This window comes from Talpa occidentalis, unplaced genomic scaffold, assembly GCF_014898055.3.
Source record: "Talpa occidentalis isolate TD23 unplaced genomic scaffold, MPIMG_talOcc4v2.1 talOcc4.13, whole genome shotgun sequence".
NCBI lineage: Eukaryota > Metazoa > Chordata > Mammalia > Eulipotyphla > Talpidae > Talpa > Talpa occidentalis.
Genome location: NW_023601322.1, coordinates 65,769,690 through 65,787,189, shown reverse-complemented (window position 1 = coordinate 65,787,189; position 17,500 = coordinate 65,769,690). Strand labels below are relative to the sequence as shown.

The 17,500-nt window shown below is 42.0% G+C and overlaps 1 protein-coding gene across 3 annotated transcripts in view; it reads right to left on the bottom strand.

The window, feature by feature from the left end:
* FGF1 (fibroblast growth factor 1) overlaps positions 1-5,824 on the bottom strand; it is a 95,361-nt gene extending 89,537 nt beyond the window's left edge. For all 3 annotated transcript variants that reach the window (XM_037509046.2, XM_037509045.2, XM_037509050.1), the window contains exon 1: positions 5,397-5,824. The gene's annotated coding sequence lies outside the window, so the exon portion shown is untranslated. The remainder of the gene's footprint in view (positions 1-5,396) is intronic.
* Between the last annotated feature and the right edge of the window lie 11,676 nt (positions 5,825-17,500).

The following is a 17,500-nucleotide window of genomic DNA, read 5'->3' as shown; positions in this document are numbered from 1 at the left end:
TGTCTCTATTTGCTCAAAACTGTCCTTGCACTAAGAACGAAGGCCAAACTTGCTACTACCACCTGTCTTCCCAAGTCCATCCCCCACATATTCCTCCTTAATCACTGTGCACGCATCCCACTGCTTCTCCTACAGGACAGTGTGGGTAGACTGAAGAGCCTTTGCATGGCTGCCTCCTCTCTGTCTTTCAATTCTTTGCACAGTTGCTCTTTCTTATCATGCTGGTCTCATATCAGACCAACTCCTTCCTGACACCTCTTCTGCATCACTACCCTTTACACCCCCTGCTTGTCTCTCCTCATACATCTTATTGTATCTGAAAATTTACATTTTCTGTTACTTTTTACTTTCTTGTTTTCTGTCACCCTGAGACACACACTGGAAGGTAAATTCCATGAGGAGAGCAGGTATTTAATGTGTCTTTTTATTATTATTATACTTCTAGCATCTAACTCGTGGAGGGTTTGTTAAAGCACAGATTGCCGGATTCCTGATTTTCTGGACCCTAACTCAGTATGTCTAACCTCGGCAGTTTCATGTGTAACAAGTTCCCAGATGATGCTGATGGTATTGGTCCAGGAACCACACTTTGAGAAACAGGCGTCTAGACAGTGTCCGGCACATGGTGGGAGTTGCATGTATATTTATTCCATTAATCTGCACAGAAGGGTTTGCTGCCTTCCATATAATGGCAGTTCTATTTTCACTTGATTGTTTTACTTACTTATTTATATTTGTTGAACTATAAGCCTTCTCAGATTCTTTGCGACAGGAGGACCACAAGTTGTGTCAGCTAAAATGACTTATCAGCTCCATTGATTTGTCAACAGATGATTCAAAACCTGAAGTTTTATGGACCCAAGGGGAGCCAGTGAGAATCATGTCAGCAAAATATCAAACCAAAAGGTGGTGCAATTCTCACTGACATGTGACAGAGAACTTTCCCCTGGGAGTCATCTCTCACCTCTCCTGGAGTTGTTTAATAACTGCCCTGTCACTCAGGTTCAGCCCCAGTGTGTTGAAACATCGGAATCAGTCTGCCTGGATCCCTCTTTAAGAAATGTAGAGGGTTCGGCAGGTTTTCTGAGAGAGTCACAAACCCCCTTGAGGATCTGATAATATCTACAGTCCTGTTCTTTAGAAAAATAAATGTGCACACACACATGCACACACACACACATTTTTACATTTAATTTCAGGAAGTTACAGAATAAACCAAGTCCATTTCAACCCCAAATTTAAGATTTCTGATCTAATTGTTGACTTGTTATTTGGCAACATAAAATCAAAATGAGCTGGATGGATCTCCAGTTATTTAAATTCCTGATGAATTACATTTAAATGTAAGAAGACAAACCTTAGAAGAAAGCATTAGTTAATAAGATTTATAATAATAATATCCAAATATCAAGTCTTTATGTTGTACACATGAAACTATTATATGTCAATTATATCTCAATAAAAATATAAATAAAATCTATCTCAAGATTTATAATCTTAGAATAGGGAGTGCTTTCTAAAGCATGATTTAAAACTCAGAAATGAACATAGAATTGTGAAATTGATTCCATAAAATTTATAATGATCGATGCAAGAAAGTGGGGAAATAATCTGATTTAGACTCTGGGGAGAAATCTAAGGCTCCTATCTTTTGCATCTCTCTCTTTTCCACTTGGATTGTCTGGGTGGCCTGTGGCCAAGCTCTGTGGGTCAAGACCTAAGCTTATCGCAACAGACAGGGTGAGACCACATCCTTCAGTGAAGCCCTGTCACTGGGATAATTCTTTCATTAGCCATGGTCTGGGTTTTCAAACAACTTTATTGAGATGTAATTCACATTTCAAGTGTACAATTAAGTGGTTTTAGTATATTCACAAAGTTGTGCAACTATCACCGCTGTCTAATTTTAGAACATTTTTATCATCTCCAAAGAAACCCCATACACTTCAACAGTTACTTTCATTCCTCCTTGCCACCAGGCCCAAGCAACCACGAATCTACTTTCTGTCTCTACAGCTTTGCCTGTGCTGGCCATTTCATGTAAATGAATCACAGTTACGGACTTCTTTCCCTTAAGAAGCTTCATGTTTTTGAGTTTTATCCGTGTTGTGGCATGCATCAGAATTCCATTCCCTTTTATTTCTGAATAATAGTCCATTGTATGACTGTGCCTCTTTTTATATATCCACTCTTCAGTTAATAGACATTTGCCTTGTTTCCCCTGTTTGGCTGTTACAAATAATGCTGGTGTGGACATTTGTCTACAAGTTTTTGTGTAAATGTATATTTTCACTTCTCTAGGTCTACTCGCAGTTTTTCTCTTAAACATTTACTCAAATAATTTTCCTTAGCCTATAAAATTCTTTTGGGTATTTTTAATTGTCACCTCATGAGTATCAAGTAAGCTTAGATCCCAAAGACCTCACAGGTCCACCATCCCCACTCCGGGCCCTTCTCTGCTCTCCAGTCTGAGACATATCTCACCTCACTGTGCTGTGGTTGTGAGGACACGAGCTCTCTGATCCTCTCACGGGATACTGTGAGCATAGATGACAAAACCAAATAGCATCTGCTCTTGAGAAGCTACTAACGTGCGTGTGTAGGTTAGTGTGCAGCAGAGAAAGGGGCTCCAGACCATGAGCGCCACCTGTACCACATGTGACCACATCAGCAGAAAACCAGTGGGCACGGACAGTATAAAAAATACTCATCATTTTTTTCCAAGAGTTTGGTTTCCTTTGAGCTCAAAATTGGTTGCTTTCCGAATCCTACAGGCTACCCTCTGAGGAAGGACCTGAGTCACCTGCTCACCCTGGTCAGGTGGCAGGAGGAAGGTCACTGTCATGATGGGCAGTCAGAGGGGCAAGCTTGTATTCTACAGCCCACACTCCAGGGTTTCTCCAAAGACCCTTGTACCCTCATTTCATCAAAAACCACTTCATTCTTTTGAGCCCCAGGGATACCTCGTTTGTGAATCCCCTATGCCCTGACCTTCCTGTTTGCTCTTAGAAAGGGGTGTCACCTCTTATTCCTAGGTGCAATGTAACAAGTGCCCCTACTGAAAACTCAGGTGAACCCAAAGAGGTGTCCAAAATATCTTAGCTTCCTCGTGCTCCCTGACCAATCACCTGTATTCCTTGCTTTTTAAAGGCAGCAGGAAACACCCCCCATAAGCTTATAAATGAGGAATATAATGGGAAATGAGATGGCAGCCTTGCCCGAGTTCTAACTCCCATATCCCCTCTTACTAGCTCTATGATCTAGGACAAACGGCTTAGCACTCAGACTCAGCTTCCTCATGTAATAAATGGGGTAATGGCAGTATTTGGCATATAGGATCACTGTAAGGATTACCTGAACTGATGCCTGTATGGGCTTCAGCATATATTTAGTGCTCAATCCATGTTACTGTATTTCAAAATCAGAATAAAGGACCTCGAGTAAGCTAGCCATCCCTTCTAAGATACTTAGGAGTCTAGCCTTCTGTTGGTCCATTAATGGAAATTACTTTCTCGTCACTTACTATGTACTCTCACCACGAGAGGGCTGGGATGAAGTTTATCCCTCCTATCAGTAGCCTTGAATGAAAATCAGGGCGAGAGAGGAACAAAAACAAGTTCTCAAGGAACAGGTAAGCAGTGAACTATAATACTGAGAGTGAGTGACCATCAGGTTTGGAGAGGGAGGTAGTGGAAAAGGCTGTACTGGGCAGAGAAGGCCTTGTGGGTAGTCAGCACTGAGGCTGACCAATGAAAGGCAAGATGGGTTTACATCAGCAGAGCAGAGGGGGACAGAAGTGGGCAAGGGTGGTGAGGGGAAGGGGAGACCCATGTGAGCACCAGCAGGCTGGGGGCCCAGGTTGGTGGGTGTTCTGGGGAATCAGCCGAAATAAGCCTCCTGTGTCTTTCCCATTGTCAGGGGTCTCTAGGAAGGGCGTACCATGGGGTCTTTAGTTTCTTATTCTATTAATAGTTCCTCTTACTGTGGGGCCTGTCACCAATAAATTTTTGTGGAGGGAAGAGACATAGAGAGGACAAAGGAAGGTGATGTTGGAGGTGTTTTGACTCCTAATCTAAATCATTGCAGAAATAGCATCACGGAGTGGCAACCCTTGACCTTGGCCATCCCTCATGCAGTCCCCTTCTCTTAGGACTTGCACCTTGTTTGTCTGTGGGGGGTTACCCCTTCATTGTTTTCAGTCCTTGTGATTTGGGAATGGGAGTGAGTCACACCTCCATGGCAGGGATGGACACAATGACCACATTGGTTCAGTGAGATGTGACCTTGATGCTTTAGCTAGCACTATTGGGTAAGGGGAGCACCTGTTCTTACAGGGTGATTATGCCAGTGGGTGTCAGCCTGAAGATGCCTTTCCTGGGACTAGAACAACATAGAGGGGCAAAACCAAGGAACAGAAAGAGGGAGAGTCAGGATGCCATCATCTGGCATCTAGATCCCACCCTGGCCTTTTCAGTTTCAAGAGCAAACAAATTTCCTTTTATAAATTTTTTTCCCTAAGTCTCTTCAAACTGGGCTTCAGTTTATTGTCAATAAAAGAATCTTGACTTACCAAGTTATTATCTTGTTCCCACCAGCATTTTCTTTTTAGCATAGATATTTGCAGTCTATAATTTATGCTCAGTGTATGTCAGGGAGTAATGGTGTGTGTGTGCAAATGATGGTGACATGGCCACCTGTCCCTAAATCAGCCCAGGTGCACACCAAGGGCCTGGGCGTGTGCACTTCTGGGCAAACAAGTCTCTGCAAAATGTGTTTCTCTTCTCTAGCCCTCTGCTGATAGAGCAGTCCTTCCCCAAACCTTTGATTTTATCCCTCTTTCCTTTACTCCTCTTGTTCTCAACCTAAGAGCGGAGTCCTTTAATCTGTTGAGTATATTTTGCAGGACTCCAAGAAATCCAGAAAAGATTGAAAAGGGGGTGAGGGAAGGAGACTCTGCTTAGCCCATTTCTGTTTTTTTTCCTTTTGTCCAATGACAAAGAATTGGCTGGCATCCTTTTGTTTATTTCCTATTTCATGCAGCAGTGCTTTTTAAAACTAAGCATTAACTCTACTGTAATAGGATTTGTCTGATGAAGACATGGAAAAGGTCATCTTGAATCTCAAGAAAGACTAATTCACTTGGTAGGAATGGCTTTCTGCTTCCCTGCTAAGAACTAGAGCTAACTAGTTCTTTCTGGAAGCAGATTGGCCTCTGAATGAGAGAAGGGAATACAGGAGTATTTACTCTAGCATCCATCACATACACTCAAGCCTGCCACAGACCAGATCAGGGAGGAGAAAAGGAAGAAGGGGCGGGAGGGGGAAGGGGTACAAGCATGAAGCCACATAGAAAGTCCACAGCAATCTGAGCCCCTTTAAGAAATGGAAGCACTCACCTCTTGGCTTTGGCTCTGAGGCACTTTCTCTCTGGGGTTTCGGCAGCTGCAATAGCCTACAGCTTCCACGCTGACCTACCAGGACCGCTGCAGACAGGCTGCTGCAGGAGGAAGGGAGTTCCCATTCTCCATCAGAAGGGAGTGTCCTTCAGCAAAAGGAGGCGATGCGCTTTTCCCCTGGAGTCCAGGCTCCTGGATCTGCTTGACCTTTCTCTTCTGCTCCCCCTTTGGTGTGAGTGGAGTTGAGGGAACCTTACGAGAAAGGCTGCACGTAAACCACACAGCGCACTGGCCCTGATGCAGGTGGTCTCAGCCTCATGGAACCCAGGGAGGGAGGCAGTGAAGTGCAGCCCCCCTGGGGCCCCCAGCAGTGTGTCTGATGCTGGTGTACCCACGGATGGTGCAAGGACAAGCACTTGTGTATTTACTTCTCCCCTTCTCATGTGATCTTGTTTTTGGACTGGACACAAAAGCTATTTGGGGGCTGGACAGCTGCCAGGTGAAAGGACAGTTATCTCATCCAAGTTGACTCCATTCCTCTTTCTCAACTAGTTCCTGCTACCTTTCCCCGTGTAAGGCAGAAGGCTGGGAGTCTTGCTCTGAACCTTACTTTGAGGACATGGAGCCATTTACCCAGATTACTAACATTTTTCCAACCAGTCCTCATCCCTTTTGAGGTCTCACAAAAGATAAATGTGATGAGGAAAGTCTTTGCTTTTATGTCTGAGGCTGGTGGTCGTGTCATAGAGTTGACATCCACATGACTGTCACATATGCACTATTTTAGGCACAGAGACCCTCTTCTCAGCATTGGGAGGAACAGACCTGGCAGGCACCCTGAACCATGTCCCGGAGTGAGGCCCTAACCCTGAATCGCACTGATTCTGCCTGCCTCTCCTGGCTGTTTCTGCTTCTAACTCTTAGGCTTGTAAAACGTAAAACACTGCAATAGCTTGGTATTTCACCTCTAATTCTTCCTCTTCGAATGCATTTTCAAACACTCATGCCTGACAAAATGCCAATTCAGCATCATGGCCAATTCACTAGCACCACAGATACTTAGTGAGTTCTTGCTAAATGTCATTCATGTGCTGAGTATTTTTCCTGTGCTGTCTCATTTATCCTCGCAGCAGCCCAGGAGGAAGGTGATCTTGTTCTGATGGACCGCCAGGAGGCTGAGGATGGGATAGGAGAGTATAGTCCCTCTGACTCCAAAGAAGGAACTTTCCACTGCTTTCCTCACTGTCTCCTAAAGCTATAAATTATTGAGATTTCAGAATTGTTTTCATTTCATACGCGGTAAAGTTAAGCGTTACTGTTGATTCAGACCCGTGATCTCATTCCTTGATTTCTTTCCCAACTTCAGTTCTTTAAGGCGAGAAAGAATGAGGTTTTTATCTATTTATGGTTCCAGGTCTAATTCTAGGTATAGGGCAGAGTCTCTGGTCTCCATTCACCCTGGAGCTAGTTTTCTACTTAATAATACAAGCTGGTGCAAACAGCACACACCAGAGACGACTGGGCTGGGCAGCCCAGGCTGGCTCCCAACTGTGTCTAAACTAATCTGCCTTTCTGCTTCCCTGCAGGGAAACAGACCATGAGTTTAACAAATTGTCCAACACTGCCCTCTGCAGGCTACTAGGCTGCATTACCCCCAAAATGGTGATCTTCAGAACTTTCCAAGGGCACACTAATGATTATTTCTTGAGAATAAATCTTCAGGTTCTTAATTTCTGTGGATACTCTTTCCAGAAACCGATTTGCCTGAAACCGTGTATGTGTTCATAATAATCTTTCCCTTACAAGAAAGCCCAGACTTACTGAGGCCCATTGCCCCAAATGTAAAAATCCCAAAGTGGAAGTTTCCTTTAATACTTTAAATTCAGCTTTCCTTAATTAAGGATTTTTTTAATTTAAGGATTTTATTTTTTCCCATTCCTTGAATTTAAGGAATAATACTGTGAGGAAATTCAAGAGCAGATTAGAAATAATTTATAAGTATCAACAGATTTATAGGTACATGTAAAAAGTGATGTCATGGTCTCATTTTTAAATTGCAATACTTACAATATGCTGGGAGTTACAGTTATCTTGATGCCATATAAATTTAATGAAGAATATTTAACATCTATTTTTAAATGTGAGTGTATTAAAATGGCTTTTAAAAATCATTTTAGAAAGAACAGGAGCAAAAATGAGTGAAGACTGCTATGTCCTAAGGCTGGCTATTGCTGACAGACAACAAGCAGTCATCCATTGATCCACCCATCCATTCCTCCATCCATCCAACCATCCACTCCTCCACCCATCCGCCCACTCACTTATGCACCTACCCATCTACTCACCCACTCACTCACTCATCCATCCATCCATCCACCCACCTATCTGCCTGCATACCTCCATCTAACCATCCATTTGCCCATGGAGCATTTACTATGTATCAGGCATGGTTTCAGGCACTAACTGTAAAAATGGTGAGCAAAAGCAACCATGTTACAAGGCAAATTCTTACTTGTGGCTCCTTCTAAGGAGTTGAGTGAGGGACAAAGATGAATACTTATTTAAGTAAATTTAAGAATCCAACTTTGATAAAGTACTTCCAAGGAGGGACACTGGGTGATTAGAAAATGTGTGATGGGGAATGACAACATATGGGTAAGGATTGACCTAATTCATGAGGGAGGTGTCAGGGAAGGTACCTCTAGAGAAATGATGTCTGGACCAAGAATAAGGAATCCAAGAGCCTCTATGACAGGACTGTAAAAACCCAGGAAGAAAGGCTATTTTAATATGGGAGGACTGAAGAGAAATAGGAGCAACTTTGTAGAGTCAGTTGTTTTGAAAAAGGGCCTTTGACCTTACCCAAATATAACCCATATTATAAATCAGTGGTTCTTAACCAGGAGTGATTTTTTTACCCCAGGGATCATTGAGCAATTTCTGGAGACATTTTTGGTTGCGCAACTGGGATTGTGCTAATGGCATTTAGTGGATCAAGACCAGGCGTGCTGCTACATGGTCTATAATACACAGGGCACCCCCCCCCCACACACACACACAACAAAGAACGTATTGGGTCCTAAAGTCAGTAGTGCTGAGGGTGAGAAACCCTGTGGGAGATGAGGACAGGGAAGGCCTGACAAGTGTCTACATGGATATAGATTCTTTTGATCACCTACTTTTTCATTTAACAGATATTAATGCCTACTATGTTTGAGCACTGTTTTGGGAAGAATTGAGACATACCAGGCACCCCGTAACCAAAAACATCACCTCTCATGGCCTCCCTGATTGTGTTCCTGTTACCCAGCCTAAAATTTTCACCATTTAAATGTTTACAAACTGGTATTATTGTCTGTAAAAGAGGACATAAAACTATATGGATCTTTTTAGCAAGATGGTCACTGAAACATTGTAATAGTGAAAACAACTCAAGTATCTGTCAGTGGAGACTAATTATACAATTATAGCTAAGAGGGAAATCTCTTTGGAATGACACAGAAAATAACCATGAAGATTCCATTAATTGGAAAAAAATGTTCAGAATAGCAGATAAAGTATGGTTAATCTAATTTGTGTTTTTAAAATTGGCTTGTGTGTGTATGTGTGCATGCATGGCAATTGCTGGAGAAATACAAAATTCTAAATAATGCTACCTTTAGGGCATGGAATCAAAACCCTGTAATATGTTCATTGAGAAAAATTCTCTGCCTGAGTCCCTACTTTGACACAGGCCCTGTTCTCCCCATTTCATTCTCTCCATTACCATGAATACTCAACTGCCCACTGACTTCTGCCCACCACCCATTTCTTCTTGTTAAATCCAGGGTCCTTCCACACTTGCCTCTAGCCTATCTTCATGGGCTCTTCTTGGGAGTGGCTCTCCCTGCCCAGGCCCTGTCCCCCCACCACCTCCCTGAAGTTTAAGCCACAGAGAACTCACCAGGACTGGGGCACACATATTTTCAAGATAGCCTTATCTCTGTGCTGAGAAAATAGTCCTTCTCTTTTGATGCTTTTATTAGTCAAGCTAGACTAGTTTAAGCTGTGTTTGTAAATAACCCCCATACTTCCACTCACATTTCGTTGACCAAAACAAATCTTATAGGCCGTGCCTAACATAAAATGAGGTGAAGATTGTCAATATTATTTCCTTGAAAGGTGGAGAGTCATAAATATTTGAGTAATATGAATTCTATTATTGTTGGATGCAATATTTTACATAGGTCTCCTAAGTCAAGTTTGCTAATCATGTTCATATAATCTATATCCTTAACTCATTTATCTGCTCACTTCTGCTTGTGGTTTTTGTCGATCTTAGCTTCATAATTAAGCATTTTATCACTATTGTGTATCCTTCTTTAATTATAGTACTACTTTTTGCCTTAAAACCCACTTTCATATTAGTTTATACTATTAATATAATATTGGTTAATATTATTTTCACCCTCACTTTCAACATTTTAAAAACTATTGTTTTAGCAGTATATAGATTGTTTTATCCAGTTCAGTACTCTTGGACTTATAATTGAACTATTTTGTTTATTTATATTTAACATAATTACTAATTTATTCAGATTTAAAGCCCATCTAATGAAATATTTTCATCTGCCCCTTTTTTTGTTTTTTGTTTTTATTTTCCTTTTTTTAAGTGCTTGAATATTTTATTTCTCCCTCTATTACCTTGGAACTTGAATACTTTTTTTTACTATCCTTTTAGAGGTTATCATAGAGATTACAATATATATCTTTGATTTATCACAGTCTAATATTACTTGTTATATTTATCTTCTTCTAGAGTAATACTGGGGCTGTAGTTTATTTTCATTCCATTTACCCCTTTATATATATACTTGTTCCATATTTAAATCCTTTTAACTCCTGGACATTGCTTTCTTGTGCAGTCTTTGGAATGTATTGTTCTTCATTTCTTCCTGCATCTATAACCAATCATCTTTTTTTTTTTTTTTAATAGAGGCATGCTTTATTTATTTGTTTGCTGGTTTGTTTGTTTATACATGCACTGGGTACAGTCAGAAGCGCGGGAGGGTGAGAGAATTCACCAGAGCCAGAGCGGGGAGCAGAGCAGGCAGAAGGACCGAAGTACACTGCTGAGGGGAGCAGCGGGCGGCAGGAGAGGTCTGCGCGCCATGTGGGACCCTCCTCCGGTGGCCGGGGAGCAGCCGGGGATCGAACCGGCGCCGCAGAGGCCGCGCGCAGTTTCGCAACCCAGCGCTCAACCGCTGCGCCACCGGGGAGGCCCTATAACCAATCATCTTAAATCAGTTTTCTTCTGCTTAAAGAATACCCTTTGGTATTCACTGCTGGTGAATCTAGCACATTCTGTGTCTTCATCTTTATTATTGGATGCTGTTTTCAGTGAACAAAGAGTTCTCGGTTCAAAGTTATTTTCTCTTAAACTTGAAAGATATTTGAATTCCACTAATTTCTAGCTTCCATTGTTTCTCTCAAGAAGTAAACTAAGTTTCTTCCTTTTTTTTCCCAAGTCATAGTAGCTGCTTTTAACATCCTTGTCTTGTTTTATTTGATTTTCATCTGTTTTACTATGATGTACCTGGGTGTGGCTTTCTTTTCATTTATCTTGCTTGAGGCTCCCAGGGCCTCTGGATTCTATGACTCGATTTTTTTTCTCTTGATCAGCTTTAGTAATTTCTCAACTACTCTTCTCTTCAAATATTGTTGCACCTTATTGTCATTCTCCTCTGCCTCTAGAGCTTCAATATTCACTTTATCTTTATCTTCCATATCTCTTATTCTGTCCACAGTATTTTCCATATTGTTATTGCTCCATGATTCATCCTGATGTTTTCTTCAAACCTACTTCCCATTTCATTCACTGAATCATACCGATTTGACTATATCTAATCTGCTATTAAACTCATCCACTGAGTTCTTTACTTTTGTTATTATGTTTTTCAATTCTAAACTTGTAAATGGTTGTTTTCAAAATCTCCATTCTTTTTTTAACTTTCCAGTTCTCTGCCACATTTTTCAAATTTTTATTTCCTTATCCATAGTCATCATCCTTATTTTAAAGTATGTATCTGATAACTCCCAAACTGGATTTCTTGGGAGTTGTTTCTCTTGTAGTTGTTTCTGCTGGATCTCATTCATATTGTCTTATTTCTCATGTGTCTGGTTATTTTCATGTGTGCTGAAATTGTATGTGAAAAATTGTTGGTAGGTGTAAGCCGTTATGGTGTTACATTTCTCCAGAGGATATCCACGTTTGCTTTTGCTAGGAAACCAAACAGTTTTGTAATCACCTTAATCCAATTTGAAGAATTACACTCACTGGAACTCGTCTAAGGCCCTGCAAAATCTGGTCTATTTCCAGTTTGTCCAGTTATGACATGCAGTCCTTCAGGACCCTAGCTCAAATACGGAGGCATTGGTCCCTCTCTCCTTAGGCTCTACATTCCAACTTCTTTGTCCTTAAGGCTTACAACACTGCTTAGGTGCTGCTCAGCCATTTAGCTTCTTGGTTTTCTCTTCCAGAAACAAATGTCCCAGGGAGATAAGATTTTCCACTTGTTGGACTTGCCTCCCTGAATGCGCGTCTTTTTCTAGATCGTGGCTTGGTGATTCTTCATTATTATTTTCACTCTCTGATGCCTTCAGGTTGACTTTATTTTTATTCAACTTTTCTGTTTTCCTCAGTGGCAGTTCAGGTGTCTGTCGATACCACATGTAGAAATACAGGAAGTGGGTCAGGCATAGTGCACGTGCACACCTTATGTGCATGGTGAGCACTGGGGTTAACAAGAGAACATGAGCTTATTTTTGCCTTATGGGAATGAGAGTCTCGTGTTACCAGATTTTCCAACTTTTTTAAGAGAAGTAGGAAATGCAGGCTTTTTAAATGTGAAATTCCAATTTTCAATGGTGACTTAAACAAATTAACTCTCATCAAGCCAAACAAGACACATCTGGGGCCCAAACCCAACCCATAGGACACAATCCTATGAAATATCTGGGCAGTAGTATATGTTGATAGAAGAAGTGGGGTGAAGGCTAGTTTTCCTTCATGAGTGACCTCTGGCCTCTGGGAGTCCAGGCTGCCTTGAAGAAAACCCCAGCCCTATACCAAATACAACTTTGAGGCCAATTTCCGCTTTTACTGAAATCTCTTAAAAATACCAAGGGGGAGGATGGTTTCTATTCATAATACCAATATTTCTGAAAAATATGTTCTCCCCAGTCATCCTCATAACAGCCCAGCTGCTACTCTAGTCCCTCTTACTTTTGCTCTTGAATTCCCCCAAGTTCAGCCCATCCCTGCCCCTTCTCTCAGTTATCTTTCCTCGCACCTGCTGGTCTATTCTGCTATCTCTGGTAGGTAATCTCCTACCTTTTCTTAGTGGCCCCATCAAGCCATCCCATCCACAACACGTCACAATTTAGAATACCTTCCTGCATGGCCCTCTGTTTGGTACAAGAAGGCCCTGGTACTTAGATGGCCAAGACTAAATCATCCTTCTCAGGAAATGGAGATGGGGAAAAGTGATGCTGTAAATACTCTAAAATATGTATTGTTTTTTGTGTTCCATCAGCTTTGCCATCTGGGATGGAGTAAAGCTAGGATGAAATGTCATCTGCAGAGAAGGCAGAGCCCTCATCCGGGGGTCTTTGGCATCAAGGTAAGTTTTCAGATGGTTGCCATTTCCTTGTCATTTACCTACAGTTGAAAGGACAGGGCCCTGCCCAAACCACCACCCCTCCCACAGAACAGGGTGGGAGAAGCCAGAAGGGAGCGAAATCAATGTGGACTTTTCTTGATTTGTCCAATAATAGAAAGCTGCCGAAGCATGTTGTGGAATAGAAAGTATTTGATAAAAATAGCATCTGTTAAGCTGGGAACTCAAACTGGAGATGTGTGGAAATGAAATGTATTCCTTCTTTAAGTGTTTCCTTACCAGCATAATAATTCTGTCTCTCTTATTAATGAGAGAACTTTAAGATTCTTCTTCTATGACCAACATGACTTCTTTCCCAAGGTGTGAGGGGGGAGGAGGTATTGGCTGAATGAAGGACACCTCAAGATTGAGATGTCCTTTGGTAGGTCTTGGGTGTGGCTCCCCCGTCCTCACATCCACCTTCAACTTTAAGCCTTGGTGTGAGGGGCCCTGTTACTTCAGCTTGTGAGAGGGAAGATCTGGGAGGTTTTTCAGGCGAGCCAGTGTGGCTGACTCACATGGCATGAGTTAGTAATAATCGGGAATAACTGGGTAGTATTATTACTTCACCAGGGGGTGCCTCTCCAGGTGACCATCAATAAAAGGGCAACAGGACACAAGCTGGTGTGTCCCCTTCTCCTTCAAGCAGCTCCTCAAGGAGTCTGGGGCTTTCACATTGTCTTGATACCCCAGAAGGTGTCCCCCTAATTCAGGACGGGAAGCCAAGCTCACTGAATTACTGTCCCTGTGAATCTTGTCTCTGTCACTGTGATCCCAACCCCTTCCTGTCCTGCACCTTGCTCTTCCATTACTCAAAAGCAAAGCTAGGCTGAACTCATAACAGATGATAATGAGTGATCAAGTGACCATTTTATCTGTGATAAAAGACATGACATAAAATATGCCATCCTAACTATCTTTAAGTGTAGTTCAGCAGATCCATGTTGTATAGTAGCCATTACCCTCCATCTCTATCTCCCTTCTAAAGCAAATGCACGTTCTGTCTTGCAAAACTGAAGCTCCATGCCCATTAGATAAGCCCCTTTGCCTCCCTCCCTGCAGCTCCTCTTCATCTCTGAATTTGGCTGCTGTCGGTACCAAATATGGGTAGAATCACTCAGTTTTTGTCGTTTTTCCTGACTGACATGTTTTACTTAGCATAATGTCTTTGAGGTTCATCCCTCCCTATTGTACCATGTGTCAGAATTCCCTTCCTCTTTAAGGCTGAATACTATTCCATGGCATGTATACCCCACCTTTTGTTATTCATCTATTAGTGGACACTTGGGCCACTTCCACATTTTGACCATTATGAATAACATGCAATGAATGTTGATGCTATTGTCAAGATGATTTTGACTTATTTGTATTTTAAATTTTGATGATACAATATAGTAAGGTAACCAAATGATGGAATATTTCAAGGACCCAAGAAGGCTGGTGACAATTGTTTTAGGTGGAAACAGACCAACATGTGCCTTGTACAGATATACTTGCATGTGGGGCTGCCCTGGATATGTGTCTGATACCATACATTTTGAATTTCTTCGCTGAAAAGCACAAGAGTTTTGGCCCAAGAAGGAGAAAATGTTTCTGACAATAAACACCTGACTTCCCAAGCCACCTGGTCATGGGAATCTTTGACAGTGATTGATTTTCAGGTGGTGGCAGTGGGCGGTGATAGTGATGTCTGCACAAGAAGGCTTTAGCGCCAAACCAGAAAACATGTTCCCCTCCATGGGCTTCAAAACTCTTCCTGTAGACTCTTTAGGGTCCTTGCTGTTTCAGTATCTACATCCTCTCTGAACTCTCCTATATCTTCAACTCTTTTTGCCCCATCAGCATTGCAAAATGCTGGAGGCTTTAATGAAACAAAACAAAGCAAAAGCATAATCCCTCCCTGAGTCTTGTCTCCCTCAAGGGGCTCTCACCCTTTCTTCCTTTGTTTCCCCTGGAGGCCAGTCCTCCCTCTCCACTTCCTCTCCTTCACTCCTCCCACTGGGGCCCTGGCTCCTGTTCTAATGTGACCCTGTTGAGCTTCCTAGTTTGCGCTCCAAACAGACCCAAGTCTCAGCCCCTATTCAAGCCAAGAATCCTGCATCCTCAGACATCCTGGCATTTTGCTTCCAAGGCAGTCCCTAGAATAGCAGGAATACATAGATTTTTTTCTTGCCCTTGAAGAGCAGGCCCCGGGAAGGTATATAATGTATGGAACCACACCCTTACAAACTCAGAAATGGGAGCAACATTTGCAAATCATCTTTCAGACAGTGAAACTTAGAGTTTAGGAGGTCTGCTCCGTTGCCAAACATTACTCCATATGATTCCAGCCCTGATGGTTGCTAGCCGGGAGACCTTGGGCAAGTTACTTAAGTTCTCTGTTTCATATCCCTTCTCATCCCCTCACCTCTAAAATGATCATCATAATAGCAGCTACCGCATGCAACTATTAGAAGAATAAGGAAATAAGATGACATGTGCCAGGTGCTGAGCAAAGTGCTCACTTCACTGTTTGTTATTGGTACAAGTTGTACTTGATTTTCTCCCCTGTACAATTTGAAGGAACAAACGTGGCCAGACTTGGGGTTGTGCAAAATACTCTAGAGTGATCAGAAGCTTTTAATCAAGATGGCTTGAGAACTAAAGGTCTGAGGGTGGAGGATATACTGGCTGAATGAAAGACACCTCAAGATTGAGATGCCCCTTGGCACATCTTGGGTGTGGCTCCCCCATCCTCACATCCATCCTCACTTTGAGACTGAGAACTATAGAAGGCCTGCTAAGAAAAGCAGAATCTGCTAATGGAAATGAACATTCCTAGTTGGGAGATAAACCAAAAGGCACAGGAGTATAATTAAATGTGTGTCTGGGTGATTAGCATCTGATAAGATGAATGATCTCTGCTATATACGTATAAACACAGACTGTGTGGGAAAAGAGCCACTGGAAAACACTAGAACTAAATTTAGATAATAGTCAACAGTCTGGTTACCAGATGAGATATCCTGTTTGATAAATTTTATAAAATAAGTAGAAATATTCAAAGGACAGATTGCAGAGTCCATGAATAGGTGTGTCCATCTGATGAAATGGCTGACATGCAGGCAGAACCAAAGGACACTGGCATACACTTGGCTTATGCCCTGCCACACACAGCCTGGAACGTAGCTGGGCAGAGATGAAGAGTCCACACTCAGAGGCTAGGCCTGTGCAGCCAGAGGGGCAGCCAGCAGCACGGGTGGCTCTTGGGGATCTGAAATATGGTGGGTGCAAATGGAGATGTGCTCTAAGTGTAATAGACACCCACACCACACAGATGAAACATAAAAGAACATCAGATAGAGCAACAATTTTTAAAATACTGATTACATGTTAAAATGACAACAGTTGGGATATAAATGTTAGATTAAACAAAACATACTAAAATCAATTTCACTGTTTATTTTTACTTTTTAAATGTAGTTTCTAGAAACTGTAAAATGATGCAGGTGGCTGATAGTTGTGACTTGCTTTGTATTTTTATGGGACAGAGCTGGTCCAGCCAGCCCCACTCTTTTGACTTCACTCAGATCCAGCTGGTGTAAACGACTTCAACATGTTATTTAACCTATGGAAGCTTCAGTTCCCTCATCAGTAAGGATAATTTTGAGAATTAAAGGGAGTAATTAAGCTCTTTTTCTGTTATTGAAACACAAAGAGCTGAGAGTTTGCTTTATGTCAGTACTGTTATGTATTTAAGGTAATACCTGAAGATACCTTCACTGTCTACCAAATGGGGGAGGAAAATCTGACCATCTTTTAGAGCTTAGATTCTCAGCTGGGTTAGTTTCCTCCTACCCTCCCCCCACAGGATCCTCTGGTGATGCTTGAGAGAGGTTTGATTATCATAATCTGGGGTTTGAGGGCTGCTGCTGGCATTTTGTTGAATAATCTACAGCACACAGCATAGCCGTGTGTCTCCCCATGACACAACAGGGATTATCAAGTCAGAATACCAGTAGTGCCAGTCTGAGAAGAGCTAATTAGATAGAGATGCTTGGTTATTTACAGATTTTGACTAATTAATACTCAGACTCTAGAAATGTGTGGCACAAGTAGTACTGTGCTCTTCAAAGTGGCACAACCAACTAGCAACATCACCACCCAGGGAGTTACTAGAAAAGCAAAATCTAGAAAACACCAATTCTGATGAATCAAAATCTTTGGGGATAGAACCCAGAAATCTGTGGTTTAACAACCCCTCCCGGAAATTCTTTTTAAAAAATTTTCTTGCATTTTTGTACAATAAAGTCTAATGCACCCTGAAATCGTGTGAGAAGCCTGCTTAGCTATTTACTAATGCCTGCACATTCCTGACCTGAGCAGCAGGTGGCACCAAATCCTATAACACTATTTCCTATAACTCCC